The sequence below is a fragment of the Heteronotia binoei genome, chromosome 16, assembly GCF_032191835.1.
Source record: "Heteronotia binoei isolate CCM8104 ecotype False Entrance Well chromosome 16, APGP_CSIRO_Hbin_v1, whole genome shotgun sequence".
NCBI classification, from domain to species: Eukaryota; Metazoa; Chordata; class Lepidosauria; order Squamata; family Gekkonidae; genus Heteronotia; species Heteronotia binoei.
The window spans coordinates 59,098,281-59,114,804 of record NC_083238.1 but is presented as its reverse complement, the minus strand read 5'-3'; the positions used below and the strand labels follow the sequence as shown (position 1 = coordinate 59,114,804).

The window sequence follows — 16,524 nt, the reverse complement described above, 5'->3', positions numbered from 1 at the left end:
TTTAATGCACACGGAATGCATAGAGCTGTACGCACCACGTCGGGGGGCTCTGAGAGCATCCCTTAGTACAGATTAGTTGAGGTTGAAATTAAAATAATTGTAGCTGAAATGTTGCTGACAAAATTGTTTGTTAAGTTCAGTTTTGAGCACCACATTTTAAGAAGAATATAGACAAGCTGGAATGGGTCAGGGAGGGATGGTGGCTCAGTGGTAGAGCATCTGCTTGGTAAGCAGAAGGTCACAGGTTAAATCCCTGGCATCTCCAACTAAAAAGGGTCCAGGCAAGTAGGCGTGAAAAACCTCAACTTAAGACCCTGGAGAGCCGCTGCCAGTCTGAGTAGACAATATTAACTTTGATGGACCCAGGGTCTGATTTAGTATAAGACATGTTCAGAGGAGGGCAATGAAGATGGTGAGGGTTCTGGAGACCAAATCCTATGAAGAAAGGTTGAAGGAGCTGGGCATTTTTAGCCCGGAGAGGAAGTGGCTGAGAGGTGATATGATCACCATCTCCAAGTACTTGAAGGGCTGTCATACCGAGGATGGTGTGGGACTAATTTCTGTGGCCCCAGAAGGTAGGACCACAACCATTAGGTTGAAATTAAATCAGAAAAGTTTCCGGCTCAACATTAGGAAGAACTTCCTGACCATTAGTGGTTCCTCAGTGGAACAGGCTTCCTCGGGAAGTGGTGGGCTCTCCTTCCTTGGAGGTTTTTATACAAAGGATAGATGACCATCTGACAGCAATGCTGATCCTGTGAATTTAGGGGGTGGTATTTGTGAGTTTCCTGAATTGTGCAGGGGGATGGACTAAATGCCCCTGGAGGTCCCTTCCAACTCTATGATTCTAAACTGAAACTTTCCCCCAAGAAAATGGAGGTGCTACTGAAGAGGGGAAGGTCTGACCCAGGAAATGGACTGTCAGAGGGCCTATCTCCTGTTCCAGATGGGCTTACACTTCCCCTAAAGGAGCAGATTCATAGCCTGGGGGTGTTCTTGGACCGGGCCTCCTGTTGGATAAACAGGTGATAGCAGTAGGCAGTGCTGCACTTCACCAGATTTGACTGGTGATCCAGCTGCAGCCTTTCCTGCGGGGGGAAAGATCTTGCCATTGTTGGTGTACACCTGGTAACATCTAGATTAGATTACTGCAATGTGCTGATTGTTGGGCTACCCTTGAAGACTGTCCAGAAGCTACAATTGGTACAGAATGCTGAGGCCAGTATGTTGCTCGGAGAGTGTTGTTTTAGTCACTGTATCACTCCAGTCTTGTTCCATCTATACTAATTTCCAGTTTGCTTCTAGGCTCAATTCAAGATGCTGGTCTTAACTTTTAAAATCCTGCACGGTCTGGGATGTTTTAATGGGTATTGGCCACCTGGGTTTTGGCTATTGTGTGACACAGAGTGCTGGACTGAATCAGCCATTGGCCTGATCCAACATGACTTCTCTTATGCTCATATGTCTGGGGCAATAATGCATAATGCAGTGTGACAGTGAACAGAACGGGCCTTTGGCTGAACCAACCAATGTACAATAGTGAACAAATGACGGTGCAAATTAAAATGGTTGGAATTGGAATAGTTTGTTATTCTGCCCCCCCCCCCCCAAGAAATCTGCTGCTTGGGGGCAGATGTTCAAGAATGCAGTTCATCCCCATGTTCTCACAGACAACAAAGATCTTTTAACAGATTTTCCTACAATACATTTCAGGACAATCACGTTTAAAAGTTGAAATACCCTGGTGTTATAACAGCAATGGAGGGATATCTTAATTGTGTGGTGTGTGTGTATTAATTATCTTCCTAGGTTGTATCCCTAAGCAAATTTACTTGGGAGAAAGTTCAATTGAGATGAATGGGCTTTATTTCCAAATAGATAGAGTCAGGCTGTATCTTATCAGGTCTTAGTAGAATGTAGCAGACAAGAAAGTGTTTTTTCAGCTCGTCTTATTAGCTGCTTTACTATGGTTGCAAAAAATAAAAATTTATGCCGGGGTGGCCAAACTGTGCCTCGGGAGACACATGTGGCTCTTCCATACGTATTACGTGGCTCTTGAAGCCCCCACCACCCCATTGGCCGACTTGGATAAAGCATTTCTCTCTTTAAATCAGTTATCCAAGTCAAGCTAGCCAGTAGCTTGGAGAATGCATTTAAAGTTGCTTTCTTTCCACCTCTCCCCCTCCACATTCCCTCATCTCTTCTCCTTCCTTCCTGCCTGCCTTGCGGCTCTCAAACATCTGACATTTATTCTATGTGCCTCTTACATTAAGCAAGTTTGGCCACCCTTGATCTATGGCCTCCCTCCCCCCTTATTATTATGCCATCCCAGAAATCTCTTGATCTAACATTTTAGGTACATTACCTCCCATGGCGTGTTTAATTTTAGCTTGTTGGGTTTGGATTTGCCCCGTCAGCTGCCGCCATCTCTGAGTAACTCTTGTGCTGTGCATGGTATACGAATGAGCAGCACCCTTGAGATTTTATGATTATGGGGAATTGCCCTATGGTGCATAAGTCATTTGCTGAGCAAGGCAGGCTGGGTTCAAGCCCATGCCTGTCGGCTTGAGTTGTTGTGTGTTTCTCTCATGTTTCCAGGACATCACACCAGCTTGGGTCTTTGCACCTTACCTGAGGTGGTTTTTAACATGTAGCCGTGATTCCCACCAGAACTGTGGAAGAAATCAGAACTCATTCCAGCCTTTTCTTCTCACATCACACCTTAGACTTTGAAGTGTCCCTTGATTTTTATTTATGTTATTTGCATTTCTGTTTCATTTTGCCACAACAGACCAAGAGGGGTGTTTTTTTTAATATGTGTCCCATGCATTTTTGCTCCACCTTTGTGCTTCTAAAGTGGCTCACTGTAAAACAAGATGGTTCAGAAAGAAGTTTGGGGTAAAGAGTTAGGGACTGTGAAGTAATCATATGTGCACAGACATGCTCCTTACGTAGGAATTCCATCCTCCAGGTGGGACCAGGGAATCCCCTGGAATTACAGCTCATATCCAGACTACAGAGATCAGTTCCCCTGAAGATAGGGCTACCAAGCTCCTGCTGGGGGCGAGGGATCCCTGGGTTTGGGGGGGGGCAACCCACTGGCACAGAACCCTGCACAATGATGTCACTTCTGGGTGTTGTCATTGTGCTGGTCACACCGCGCCATGGATGCGCTAGGATTCCTGGTACAACTCTATGGAATCCTAGAGTGGTAAAACTCTGAATCGCAGAGTGTTGCTCCAGGGACTCTCTAGTCTATGATACCATAGAGTTTTACCGCGAATCCAGTGAAACATAATTTCCTTAACCGTAATTACATTTATGTAAGGGAGGGAGGGTAGTTACCAGGGAAATGCAGAAGTCAGTTTGGCGTTTGCGCGGCTTTTGCGACGGGAGCTTCTGGCTTTTCTGGCTGCTCCGCAGCGTTTAGTGCGAAATCCGCGCAGATCCTGCGCGGTGAAGAGGGGGGTCGCGCCGGCGGAAGGTGAGTGCGAAAACGACCTGAGGGATAACAGAGATTGGATTTAAGCAGCTGGTAAGACCTCTGAATAGCAGCAAATTTGCATACAGATAATAAAATAATAAATTTTTGAGTTCGGCGGGACCTTGAAGACCCACAAAGTTGATTCTGAGCATAAGATTTCATGTGCACGCACACTTCCACAGATACAATAAAACAGAACGTCCTCAACTGTAATTACATATAAGGAAGGGAGGGGGTTTAGTTGCCAGGGAAATGCAGTGATAAGGATAACAGAGATTGGATTTAAGCAGCTGGTAAGACCTCAGAATAGCAGCAAATTTGCATACAGATAATAAAAGAACAAAGTTTGAGTCCAGTCAGGAACCCTGAAAACCCACAAAGTTTGATTCTGGGTATAAGCTTTTGTGAGAATGCACACTTCCTCAGATACAGTGGAACAAAATGTTTCCAAACATTACATATAGATAAAGGGAGGATTAGTTGCCAGGAAAATGCAGAAGTCCCTGGGTGATAAGGATAACTGAGATTGTATTTAAGCTGCTGGTAAGACCCCGTAAAAAGTCTGTCGTGAAAACATTGTGGGGAGGGGCGGTGGCTCAGTGGTAGAGCATCTGCTTGGGAAGCAGAAGGTCCCAGGTTCAATCCCCGGCATCTCCAACTAAAAAGGGCCCAGGCAAGAGGGTGTGAAAAACCTCAGCAGGAGACCCTGGAGCACCATGAATAGGGCTGTGGCTCAGTGTTAGAGCATCTGCTTGGGAAGCAGAAGGTCCCAGGTTCAATCCCCGGCATCTCCAACTCAAAAGGGTCCAGGCAAGAGGGTATGAAAAACCTCAGCAGGAGACCCTGGAGAGCGGCTGCCAGTCTGAGTAGACAACACTGACTTTGATGGACCTAGGAGGGTCTGATTCAGTAGAAGGCAGCTTCAAATGTTCATATGTCACCCCAGAATTGGAAACGACTGGTGGCTGCACAGGGGACTATCTTTACCTTTTTTTAAAGACCTCTGAATAGCAGCAAATTTGCATACAGATAATAAAAGAACGTTTGAGTCCAGTCAGCCCCCTTGAAGACCCACCAAGTTTTAATCTTGATATGTGTTTGTTTTTTTTAAAAAAAATAATATGTTGTTTTACTGTTGTAAGCCGCCCTGAGCCCGCTTGCGGGATAGGGCGGGATATAAATCGAGGGGGAAAAAAATAAATTTTGGTTTTGGATCTAAGGCTTCGTGTGTGCCCTCACGCTTCTTCGCATACACACGAAAGCTTGGACCCAGAACCAAACTCTGCGGGTCTTTAAGGCGGCCCGACTGGACTTCGACTTCGTCCTGCCGCCTCAGAGAGAGAGAAAAAGGCTCTCCTCCCCTCACACGATTTTACCTCAGGCGCTTAAGCCCCGCCCCCTAGCCGCTTCCCTTCTTCTTTTTGACAGCTTCGGCCGCACACGCCTCTTTCCCTCTCCCACCTTTTTTTTCTTCTTACCAACGATTGGTTGAGATTGTGCCACCGCGGCTGACCCCCCCCCTTTCCCCACCCCCTCCGTGCTCGATCCCCACAAACTATTGGCTGAGATTGTTCCGCTACGGTTAGCCCACCCCCCCATCCCCACCCCCCGCTCTCGGTCCCCACAAACGATTGGCTGAAGAGGGTGCCACAAAGTCTAGCCCGCTTTCTCCCCACCCCCCTGTGTTCCATCCCCACAAACGATTGGCTGAAGAGAGTGCCACCAAGCCTAGTCCCACCCTCCCTCTCAACCCACCCATTTGCTCGAGCCCCACAAACGATTGGCTGAAGAGGGTGCCACCAAGCCTAGTCCCATCTCTCCCCACCCTCCTGTGCCCGATCCCCACCAACGATTGGCTTAGAGCCTGTCACTTCTCTCGGAGAAAAAGGAGGCGGGGTGTGTTCCCCCGCTTCAGAGGGAAGCTCGGCGCGGATTGGCTGAAGGACTTCACGGGGGGGAGGAGCCAGGCGGCCGGCGCTGGCGGGGCAGCACCAACCGGCTTCGCGTCTTTTCAAACGGCTGGTGAGGGGGTTGGCGAGCGCGCGGCGCGGCGGTTGGCCCCGCGAGGGAAGGGAAGGGAAGGGACTGGACGGGACGGCGCATGGACTGGGAGGCCGGCCTGAGGGGAAAGACGACGTCCGGGCTTCGGAAAGCCGGCGGAGGGAGCAGCTCGGAGGCCGCGGTGAGTGGCGGGGAGGGAGGGAGGGAGGGCTGGGGCCATCTCCTTCCCCCCACCTGCTGTCAGCAGCCTGTCAGGGGGAGGGGCTCACGGCAGCGCCCCCTGGAGGTTTCGGAAACAGCCTGGCCTTGCCCGCAGCCTCGGGCGGGGAGTGGGGTTGCCAGATCCAGGCCGGGAGACTCCCGGGGACTTGGGGGAGGGCGGGGACCTCGGTGGGGTCCAGTGCCCCAGAGGCTCTTCTCTCCAGGGGGATTGGGAGGGTTGCCCAGTGTCCCCCCCCCTGCTATTAGGGGGGTAGGGTTGCTAGATCCAGGTAGGGAGACTCCTGGGGATTTGGGGGCAGAGAACAGGGATCTCAATGGAGGACGATGCCCCAGAGTCTCCCCCCCCCCCCCACAAGGCAGCCCTTTCCTCCAGGGGAACTGATAGGATTGCCCCTCCTGCCCTCAGAGGGGGATGGAGGGAGATGGGGTTGCCAGATCCAGGCCGGGAGACTACTGGGGATTTGGGGGCAGAGAACAGGGATCTCAATGGAGGACGATGCCCAGAGTCTCTTCCCCCACAAGGCAGCCCTTTCCTCCAGGGGAACTGATAGGATTGCCCCTCCTGCCCTCAGAGGGGGATGGAGGGAGATGGGGTTGCCAGATCCAGGCCGGGAGACTCCTGGGGATTTGGGGGCAGAGAACAGGGATCTCAATGGAGGACGATGCCCAGAGTCTCTTCCCCCACAAGGCTGCCCTTTCCTCCAGGGGAACTGATAGGATTGCCCCTCCTGCCCTCAGAGGGGGATGGAGGGAGATGGGGTTGCCAGATCCAGGCCGGGAGACTACTGGAGGTTTGGGAGACGAGCCTGGGGAGGGACCTCAGAGGGGCACAATGTCAGAGTCTCCCCCCGCCCCAAGAATCCATTTCTTCCAGGGGAATTGAGAGGGTAGCTAGCTCCCCCACCCCTCCTGCCCTCAGAAGGGGATAGGGTTGCCAGATCCAGGTAGGGGAACTCTTGGAGATTTGGGGGCAGAGGGCAGGGACCTCAGTGGGGGACGATGCCCCTGAGCCCACCTCCCAAAACCGCCCTTTTCTCCAGGGGGATGGAGAGGGTAACCAGGTCCCCTCCTCCTGCCCTCAGAGGGGGGTAGGGTTGCCAGATCCAGGTAGGGAGAATCCTGGAGATTTGGGGGCAGAGAACGGGGACCGCAGTGGGGGACGATGCCCCTGAGCCCACCCCCCCAAAGCAGCCCTTTTCTCCAGGGGAACGGATAGGATTGCCAGCCCCCCTCCTACTGCCATGGAGCCTGGGGAGGGCAGGGACCTCAGTTGGGCGCAATGCAATAGAGTCCCCCCTCCAAAGCAGCCATTTGCCCCAGGGGTACCTGATCTCTGTAGCTGTAACTCCAGGGGATCCCCAGGTCCCACCTGGAGGTTGGCATCCCTCCCAGCAACTTTTATCCCAGTACTGGCTTTGGTGAGGGACAGCTAAAGCCCCATGATACAGACGCAGCAGATACTTTCATTAGGGTTGCCAGGTGTCTCTCCCCCTCCCCCCCCCCCACCGCTACTATGAACATATGAAGCTACCTTATACTGAATCAGACCCTTGGTCCATCAAAGTCAGTATTGTCTTCTCAGACTGGCAGCGGCTCTCCAGGGTCTCAAGCTGAGGTTTTTCACACCTATTTGCCTGGACCCTTTTTTGGAGATGCCAGGGATTGAACCTGGGACCTTCTGCTTCCCAAGCAGATGCTCTACCACTGAGCCACCGTCCCTCCTCCTACTGATGGGGGATGGAAGGGTCAGGTTGCCAGATCTGGGTTGGGAAGCTCCTGGAGATGGGGGAGGGCAGGGACTTCAGTGGAGTATGGTGCAGTAGAGCAGGGATGGCCAACGGTAGCTCTCCAGATGTTTTTCCCTACAACTCCCATCAGCCCCAGCCATTGGCCGTGCTGACTGGGGCTGATGGGAGTTGTAGGCAAAAATAATATGGAGAGCTACCGTTGGCCACCCCTGCCGTAGAGTGTGCCCTCCAAAGCATCCATATTTTCTCCAGGGGGGCTGATTTTCATAATCAGTGGCTTAAATGCAATTGATTTACTGGGCCCCACCTGGATGGTGGCAATCGTATGTCAGAAGATCCAAAACTTCTGTACCGATCTATTGTTTAGGTGGCCTGGGCCAGTTGCTTGTCCTGGCCCACCTCACAGGGTGGGTGTTATTGTTGGGGGTGCTGGAGGGGGGAGCCCGGGTTGCTGCCTTGAGATCCCCAGAGGTTGGGCAAGGGAGGAGAGGAAATAAAGAGTGAGAGATGGATCGTTGCCTGCTGTGGTTGGACGTTGTGTGTTTGTGTGCAAAACTACTTTTGTTACTTAAAAGGAGGAGGATCTGCCTCCTGAAAAAGCTAGGTACACAAGAAGTTACTGTGTATAACTGTAATTTGTATGGCAGTGCAAGATAACCCCACCACCACCATGGTCTCCTTTGGGGAAAAACAAGTCTTGCATTTGAGTAAATACATTTGTTGGGTTTTGTGGGTTCCTCAGTAAATCAGTTGCTATCTGTCCGGAGCACACACACACAATACATCCAGGTTTTGTTTTCATGAGTTCTCAAAGTTATCTGAATGTTACCATCTAGAGGGTTTTTACCCTGATGTTCCTCCAAGGCGAGCCCCATGGCGCAGAGTGTTAAAGCTGCAGTACTGCAGTCCTAAGTTCTGCTCATGACCTGAGTTTGATCCCAGTGGAAGCTGGGTTTTCAGGTAGCCGGCTCCAGGTTGACTCAGCCTTCCATCTTTCCGAGGTTGGTAAAATGAGTGCCCAGCTTGCTGGGGGGAAAGTGTAGATGACTGAGGAAGGCAATGGCAAACCACCCTGTAAAAAGTTTGCCATGAAAACGTTGTGAAAGTAACGTCACCCCAGAGTCGGAAATGACTGGTTTTTGCTCAGGGGACCTTTCCTTTTCCTTCCTCCAAGGAACTCAGGAGCAGCCTGGGTGGTTCTCTTTCCATCGTTGTATCCTCACAAGGACCTTGTGAAGTAGGTGAGGCTGAGGGAGAGGCCAACTAGAGGAAACAGCCGGCTTCTGGATTTTGCTCTGGTTTTAAGGAAACCACTTGCTGCACTGCTTCTCTTCCCCCAGCCAAACCCCGTGCAAAAAAAACTCACGTCTGTTAATATTAAACTGAGTTTATATTTTTCATGTTTTAGTGTTTTTAAGTATATTGTGTTATTGAGCATTGGGCTTCATTTTATGGTTATATTGCTTATGATGTACTAAGGCAAACTAAGATTGGCCATAGAGCATCCCGGTGCCTCTTCTCTCAGGTCACCCCCTTCCTTCCTTCTGGTTTGACTGCAAGAGAGTTGCAGTCCTCTTTTGCGTCCCGATCCGTGGCTGCACACGCTCAGCCTTCTGCTTGGGGTTGGGGAGGACTCGAGCCAAAAGAAGTTTTTGCCTGGAGTGTAGGGGATGTCCGTATAAATACATATTAAGTGACTAATAAATGCTGTTGCTCTCTCTTATGTCACACGTCCTGAAATAAATACTTGGCCGTCACGTTTGTGTGTCATGTGTCTGCAAAAAGCTGTTCAACTCAAGGCAAGAGAACAGCCCTCAGAGCATCCTCCCTTCACTTTTTGTATCTGATGGAGGGACTTTTCCATACTGACATCACTCGTAGGCCTATTCAGAATGCGACTGAAGTCTACAGAGTGAGGTTTACTCCCTGGAAAAGTGTTCTTAGCATTGCACTGTGAGTCTCTTCTCTTCTCTTCTCCTTTCTACTCCCTCATGTCTCTTGTATGGCTAGCTGTGTTGGTCTGAAGCAGCAGAACAAAGTTTGAGTCCAGGGGCACCTTTAAGACCAACATTCTGGATGTAGACTTTTGTTGATCTTCTAACATGAAGGTGGATAGCGGTTTAGGTTTTCCATAGTGTTTCATTTCTTTGTGCCCTCTCTCTCCCCCGTACTCTAGTTTTTGTTTCTTTCTTCCCTAGTATCCCATCAGTGCAAGACAGGGGTGGCCAAACTGTGGCTCAGGAGCCACATGTAGCTCTTTTGCACATATTGCGTGGCTCTTGAAGGTGCCCCCCCCCCCATCAGCCAGCTTGGAGAAGGCGTTTCTGTCTTTAAATCACTTCTCCAAGCCAGCCAGCAGCTTGGAAAATGCATTTAAGGTGAGAGTTGCTTTCTTTCCACCTCTCCCCTCCCCCATCTATTTGCTTCCTGCCTGCCGTCTCTCAAACATCTGAGGTTTATTCTGTGTGGCTCTTACATTAAGCAAGTTTGGCCCACCACTGGTTTAGGAGCTTGAGTGACAACAGATACTAATTTGCAAAATTTAATTTTTTAAAATTTGATTATACCTTACACTCACAATTCATATATAACATGTTCTAGTTATGGAATGTATTGCTATGAAATTATTTTAGGGCTAATTCAAGTGTGTGAGAGAGAGCAAGAGATCACACATGCTTTTAACTCAAGGCCTGTACTTATGGAATCTCTGGCATTTCCAGTTAAATGTTTTTTTCAGTGTTGCTTTTCCACAAGAACAAAGTGCCTTACAATGACAAAAAATATCCTGAGAACAATAACAACACAGAACAAGACAGAAAGAACAGGAAAAATTGCAACATCTGCTGACTTCTGCTTCACTCAGTTTATATCACAGCACTTAATCCAATGACTACATGAAATATGTTTTTAAACTTGATTTCTGCTTTATTGATACCCCACCTTTCCCCCCAAAGTGGTTTTCATCAGTCTTCTCTCTTCTATTTTATGCTCACAACAACCCTGTACAGTTGGTAAGGCGGTGTGTGTGTGACTGGCCCAGGTCACCCAGTGAGTTTCCTTGGCAGAGTAGGGATTTGAATCTGAGTGTCCTGGATCATCATCATCCTGTCCTCAGACTACGCAGCACTGAGTTCATTCCTGGAGATCTTCTTAAATGTAGCCTAAGAGATGCATCCCTCTATTATAGGGAGAGCTTATACCACCACCTTGGATATTATGCCACAGCCTGGGTGCCACCTCTGTAAAGGCCCTGCTGCTAACATGCTCTGAAAAGCTCCAGGGTGTGAAAACTTTTAAAGCTTAAAGGGATCCCTAGTAGGCCTGGGAAGACCTGCTTTGCTTGTAAGAATAGAATGGATGAGGGGGACAACAACATACATGAGTCTGAGCTGTGTAAGTCACTTTGGGTTCACAGGATTGTGGGTGTTCAGTGCTGTCAAGTCGCTTCTGACTTGTGACACTGTGAATGAATATCCTCCAAAACGTCCTCTTGTTGGCAGCCATTCTCAGGTCTCACCTGCTTCTGGCAAACAGCTGCTGCTTCTTTTATTGAGTCGCTTTGTCTCGTGTTGGGCCGTCCTCTTTTCCTGCTGCCTTCCACTTTCCCTGGCATTATTGTCTTTCCCAGAGAGTCTTGTCTTCTCATAATGTGACCAAAGTACAACAGGCTCAGTTTAGCCATTTTAGCTTCTAGGGAGAGTGCAGGCTTGATCTGAGCTAGAACCCATTCATGTGTCTTTTCGGCAGTCCATGTGGTATCCTCTCTCTAACACCGCATTTCAACTCTCCTCTAACACCACATTTCAAAGGAATCTTCCTTCTTCTTGTCAGCCGTCTTCATTGTCTGATTTTCACATCCATGCATAGTATTGCTGTGGATAATTGCAGTCTATGTGTTCTGTTTTGACACCAAAATAGCTGGTAAGGTGTGTAGTGCCTGGTAAACTCCGGAGCCGCTAGGGTTGCCAGGTTTCCACACGCACATCCCCGCCAATGGTGGAGGAGGGAAGAGCAGGTTTGCTAGATCCAGGTTGGGAAATTCCTGGAGATTTGGGGGTGAAGCCTGGAGAGGACAGGAACTTCAGTGGGGTGGAATCCCATAAAGTCCGCCCTCGAAAGCATCCATTTTCTTCGTGGGAACTGATCTTTGCAGTATGGAGATGAGCTGAAATTCCAGGGGATTCCTGGAAGCTGGCATCCCAAGGCTAGAATCCAGCTCTAGATGGGCCATTCATTTAACTTGATGTACGTTGTTATCTTGCGGCCCCTAATTATTACATAGGAGCCATCCTGGTTGACCCTGGTTTTTGCTGTTTCCAAAGCAATACATTTTCTGTGTTACTTGCTGGCTATCAAACTAGTTGTCTTTTCCTCTAGAGTCACAAAGTGCTTTTGAGGTGCCAGGGCTTTTTGTGGGCTACAAACTGCAACTATCTCCCAGGGGAAAGGAGATTAGCAGTATATTTTGTTTTCCTTAAATTATTTTTGAAATAATGACTTGTAAGCCACCTTGAGCTATGAGGAAAGGTATGATACAGATATTTTAATAGTCAAATTTAATGTTGCAGTCTTCATTCTAAAATTTTTGCCTAGTTATCTAGTACCTGGGCAGCATCTGTAACCCTGAGTAATTTAAGAAGCTCTGTGTTCCAGTAATTAACAGCGCTCAAGCGATCGGCTTTCACAATCTCACTTTGAAGGTTAAGCCACCGTAGCTTTAATTATATTATTCAAGAGGCAGAATTGCCTTCCCATGCATCTTGTGAGTCAGCTCTTGTCAGCGGATGTAGTTTTAAGCATGATGCTTACCAGCTTGAGTCTGTATGCGGCCGGACCTATTTTAGTCCGTTTTATTTTCCTTTTGTTACTCTTGACCCTCCTCGGTCTTCCCAGGAAGTAGAGTCCTGAACAAGCACTGGGCAGCACAGGAGTTCATAAAATTCTTGGTGCTTTCCAAAATGTGAATAGCTCAGTAGTGGAGAGGGGATTGGATAAACATATGGAGCAGAGGTCCATCAGTGGCTATTAGCCACTGTGTATTGTTGGAACACTCTCTGCCTGGGTCAAGTGATGCTCTGTATTCTTGGTGCTTGGGAGGGGCAGCAGTGTGAGGACTTCTAGTGTCCTGGCCCCATTGATGGACCACCTGACGGTGCCTGGGTTTTTTGGCCACTGTGCGTGACACAGAGTGTTGGACTGGATGGGACACTGGCCTGATCCAACATGACTTCTCTTATTTTTTTATGAGAAGGCTTATTAGCCAGATATCTGAACAGAGTTTGAGTCCAGTGGTATCTTTTCGACCTACAAAGTTTGATTCTGCGTATAAGCTTTTATGTGCAGGTGTATTTATTCAAATCCACACAAAAGCTTATATTCAGAATTGAACTTTGTGGGTCTTCAAGGACTCAAACTTTGTTCTTTAGCTTCAGACCAACACAACTACCCACCTAAATCTAGCTAGATATCTGTCAGGGATTATTATTAGAATTTTTACTCCCCCTCCCCCCCACACTTATTTTGCAACTGTATTGGCTTCAAAAAGAGCATTGGTTTGTATTTCTTTATATTCTGAAGCATCTTTTAAAGCAGTGATGCTTTCACCTGCATTATGGTAAGGAACTGTAGAAAAAGTGGTTTGCAAAGGGATTGCAAGGGGTTTACGATCTCTGGAAGTTTACAAATCTCTAGTTATACTCTAGTTATATATTTAAGAGGGGTGTTGGGTTTGCAAACATGCTTTGGCTTAGTCTATGAAATTGTTCTGTGTTAAGGCCTATTTTGAGCCAAAGCGTAGCCATGAGACGTGGTGTCAGTTTTGTGCTTCAAACTTGAAGTGACAAAGGGAGGTACACCTCTGAGGGGATCCAGAAGTTATCCTTTTCCACCTGTGAATAGTCATGGCAGCTGACTCTCTTTATTTTTTAAAATTTAATTTAATTTTTCAATTTATACCCCGCCCTATCCTTCAAGTGGGCTCTAAGTGGCTTACAACGATAAAACCTTCTAGAAACACTGAACAAACCAAATCCAGACTACACAATATCATAATTACAAAATCTGTAAAATTACAGAATTATCAAAATAACTTAAGCACTGTGCTGATAAGGTGCTGGGGGAAGTGATGACTTCAGGGGACTCCCACTGGATCAATTAAAAGCCTGGCGGAAGAGCTCCATCTTAATATAACATTTTATTATATCCAGCTTTCATCAGCTTCTAACAATTGGATAAATTATTGCAACAAACATGTGTGACCATAACAAACAACCAATAAATAATATACTCACACATATATGTAAGGTAAGATAAGGTAAAATTTTATTTGTATCCCGCCCTCCCCGCCTAGGCAGGCTCACGGCGGCTAACAACATCTTATACATATACAATAATAAGTGTACATAATAAGTGTATGTATACCTATAGGCACACACAAAAAAACCCCTTCACTCAAAAAGAAAAAAATCAATAAAGATAAAACTTATTAATAATATCAGGAATCTCATCTTGAGAGATCAGGTATTCTGATATTGGATACCATACCAGTTCAAAGGTTGTGATTGATCAGATAAGGATTTTATATTTGCAGTAATTTTCTTCATAATGTATAACAGGGGTGGCCAATGGACAACTCACATCAGCCATCAGCCATGCTGGCTGGGGTTGATGGGAGTTGTAGGCAAAAAACATCTGGAGAGCTACCGTTGGCCACCCCTGATATATAAATTCCAAAGTTTTTGTTTTGTTTTGTTTTGTTTTATGCCAGAGGGTTATGTTTGGTTTTCGTTCACTTTTCCGTAAAAGAGCAACTGTCAATCTTGCAGCATATAATAACATTGTAATGGTTTTGTGTGTGATGTGAGCGATTATATCTCTTGTTTGTAAGTTTAATAACAATGATTCTGGAGAGATGTGATTCTCATTTTTTTGAGGTGTGTGTGTGCGGGGTGGGGGGAGTCAGGTGGGCATCCAGAACAAAAGACATGACTTCCAAGCAGTGTCGAGACCCAGTACATTAATAGAATTGCCATCTCTGGGTTGGGAAATACCTAGAGATTTTGGGGGTGGAGCCAGAGGAGGGCAGGGTTTGAGGAAGGGAGGAGCTTCAGCGTGCTGTCATTCCACAGACTCCACCTTCTAAAGCGGCCATTTTCTGCAGGTGAACTGATCCTTGTTCTCTGGAGATCAGTTGTAATAGTGGAAAAACTCCTGTCACTACCTGGATGTTGGCACCCCTATAGCACTGCACTTTCCAAAGGGTTTTTTTAAATTATATGCATTATTTATTTAAAATGACCTCATTTTTAAGGTAAAGGTGTCACACAGATACAAATAGTTTTAAGTATATTTGACTATTTGAAATAGGCTATAGGTTACATTTTGGCCTTAGCTGAGTTCATTTTTTCCCCTTCTGCCTAATCTTTTTCAAAGCCCTGAAACGCGTTATCTTGTGGATAATTTCTTGAGTGGCAGCAGTTCACTTAAAAGCACCTGTGCCTGAGATATCCAGGCCAGTGACATGGCACGCGATTGATAAGAATGTGTCATAAAGTATGAGTCATGGCAGATTCTAACAAGATACAGACTTCAGACGTCAGGGCAAGACTTCTGCTTTTCTCCAGAAGGGTTTGTGGTGAATCTACCATAGTGCTGAAGTTTTATCGTACTACTACTACTACTACTACTACTACTACTACTACTACTACTACTAATAATAATAATAATAAATTTTATTTGTACCCCGCCCTCCCCTGCCGAAGCAGGCTCAGGGCGGCTAACAATACAGTGACCAATCGTGCACCAACAATAAAACAGTTACATTAGAAACATTAAACATTAATTGACCTTAAAAACCTGATTAAAACAATTAACTAAAACATATTATAACGCTATCCTTGACGCTCTTCTAGTTGATGCTGATGGCGGATTTTCTTCGTTATCAGTATAATTCAGTTATTCATAAGCTAATTTAAAAAGGGTGGTCTTGCAGGCCCTGCGGAACTTAACTGGCAACTTCAAAATAAGCATACAACTATTTTATACAGTTTCATAACATTTTTATGTATAGTAAAAGCTTTTGAACCTGTTTTAAATTGGGGAGCCCTGTTTGTCTGTCTGTAGCAGTAGAAAAGAGCAAGAGTCCAGTGGCACCTTAAAGACTAACAAAATTTGTGGCAGGGAGGAGGGAGGAGCTTTTGTGAGACATTGCTCACTACTCTTTCTTTGTCTCTGAAGAAGTGTGCAATGACTCAGGGCAGTTCATACCCTGATACAAATTTTGTTAGTCTTTAAGGTGCTCCTGGACTCTTGCTCTTTTCTACTATTTTAAACTACTGCTTAAAAAAATGTATGCAGAGAAGAAAGACAGAAGGCTGTCTTTATGTGCTCCTTGACAGGAGGGCCTGGCGTGACTTTGTCCATGGGGTCGCAAAGAGTCGGACTCGACTGTGCGACTGAACAACAGCAGACGTCTTCTGTTTAGGATGAGCTTCGGCTTTGGGGCAGTGGTTAAAGGACAGAATGTTAGCAAACTTTATGCCTCTCAAAAGAGGTTCAGTGGGACCAGCATTGCTTACAATATGCATATTCTTTCTGTGTTTCCTGCTTTGGTTGAATAGCATCAGATCCCCAGTGCAGCAGTAGACGACAGCAGTATCTTCTGGTTCAACTGGCCAGTAGTGAACCTTGAACATTATGCAGTTGAGCTGCTTATTCTATATCAGGGGTGGCCAAACTACAGCTCAGGAGCCACACATGGCTCTTTCACACATATTGTGTGGCTCTCGAAGCCCCCACTGCCCTGTTTAGATGGATAGAGCATAGTTTTTTTGTATGTGGCCATTAGCCATTACAATATAAAATTGCAGTATAAAAATTTGCATTCAAAAATGTACTTAAAAAGCAAATCTTCAGGTTAGAACTGTACACTTTCAAAATTTCATAAGTACATTGTTGGTATATTTAAAATCATAGTAGCTATGCTGGACTATAGAGCTCAATGTGGTGCATTACTAGGAGCCCCCTTGGATCTAACTTTTCTAGCTGCAAGTGCAAAAAGTGCTACCTTGC

At 46.8% G+C, this 16,524-nt stretch overlaps 1 protein-coding gene across 1 annotated transcript in view; it reads left to right on the top strand.

The window, feature by feature from the left end:
* Positions 1–5,529: 5,529 nt before the first annotated feature.
* The window catches only part of STK17B (serine/threonine kinase 17b), a 50,182-nt gene continuing 39,187 nt past the window's right edge, over positions 5,530–16,524 (top strand). Inside the window, exon 1 of the mRNA XM_060257008.1 lies at positions 5,530–5,666. The gene's annotated coding sequence lies outside the window, so the exon portion shown is untranslated. The remainder of the gene's footprint in view (positions 5,667–16,524) is intronic.